Source organism: Arachis ipaensis, chromosome B07, assembly GCF_000816755.2.
Source record: "Arachis ipaensis cultivar K30076 chromosome B07, Araip1.1, whole genome shotgun sequence".
NCBI lineage: Eukaryota > Viridiplantae > Streptophyta > Magnoliopsida > Fabales > Fabaceae > Arachis > Arachis ipaensis.
The window spans coordinates 52,516,682-52,518,234 of record NC_029791.2 but is presented as its reverse complement, the minus strand read 5'-3'; positions in this window follow the sequence as shown (position 1 = coordinate 52,518,234).

Genomic DNA, 1,553 nt, shown 5'->3' with positions numbered 1-1,553 from the left:
CTGAAAGGACCTTGAAGAGAAAGCTAAGAGAAGCTAAAGCACAACTCTCTCTAGAGGGCCTAACAGAGCTTTTCAAAGAAGAAGAAACAATGGCAGCTGAAAACAACAATGCCAACAATGCAAGGAAGGTTCTTGGTGATTTTACTGCACCTACTCCCGACTTCTATGGGAGAAGCATCTCAATCCCTGCCATTGGAGCAAACAATTTTGAGCTTAACCCTCAATTAGTCTCTCTAATGCAACAGAATTGCAAGTTTCATGGACTTCCATTGGAAGATCCTCATTAGTTCTTAGCTAAATTCTTGCAAATCTATGACACTGTCAAGACCAATGGGGTTGACCCTGAAGTCTACAGACTTATGCTCTTCCCTTTTGCTGTAAGAGACAGAGCTAGGACATGGTTGGACTCACAACCTAAAGAAAGCCTGAACTCTTGGGAAAAGCTAGTCAATGCCTTCTTGGCAAAGTTCTTTCCACCTCAAAAATTGAGTAAGCTTAGAGTGGACGTCCAAACTTTCAGACAAAAGGAAGGTGAATCCCTCTATGAAGCTTGGAAAAGATACAAGCAATTGATCAGAAGGTGTCCTTCTGACATGCTTTCAGAATGGAGTATCATAGGTATATTCTATGATCACTACAAGAAAAACACCCATTCAGGTACACTTGAAAAGTGTAGCCAAAAGTGAAAAAAAATGATGCCTTAGGCTACGGCTACGCTTTTTGGGCTACAGTTACGCTTTTTGGGGTGATTCTTATTCGGCCGTTGCCTATTCTCAAAGGCTACGCTTTTCTGCACCAAGGGCTACACTTTTGGCGTTTGGGAATAGGCTACGCTTTTCAAGTGATGCTGTCCATGACCAAAGGCTACGCTTTTCAGCTTTTGTTCTTCCAGAATAGGCTACGCTTTTTAACGCTACTGCATCACTTGTAAAGCGTAGCCACATTGTATACCATAGCTACTTTTTATAAGCGTAGCCTTAGGTCCCTCTTTTTTTTTTTGTATACTATAGCTACGGTATATAAGTGTAGCCTTAGGTCTCTTTTTTTTTTTTTTCTGTATACTATAGCTACGGTATATAAGTGTAGCCTTAGGTCTCATTTTTTATTTTATACTATAGCTTCTGTACATATAAGTGTAGCCTTAGGTCTTTTTTTTTCTGTATATATATATATATAATTATCTAATAATAATTATTAATACAACATAATAGTTAATATGATTACATGTATAAATGAATTGAATATTACAAAATAAAAATAAATACATAATTATACTAAATAATTTCTTTATATAATAAAAATTGTCTCTAACCAAAGTATATTTATAACATTGATCCAAAAGTACTAGAATGAAGTTAACTGTAAAAATTCATACAACTCAAACTAAAGTAAGTATAGCCATATTGATACAATGCGAAATTGTTACTCTGAGGTTGTAAAATTTGTTGTTCATTCTCTCCCTGGCAATGGCGCCAACAAACTGGTGCACAATACCATGGTCCAAACATAACTTCACAACTTCGCACAACTAACCAGCAAGTGCACTGGGTCGT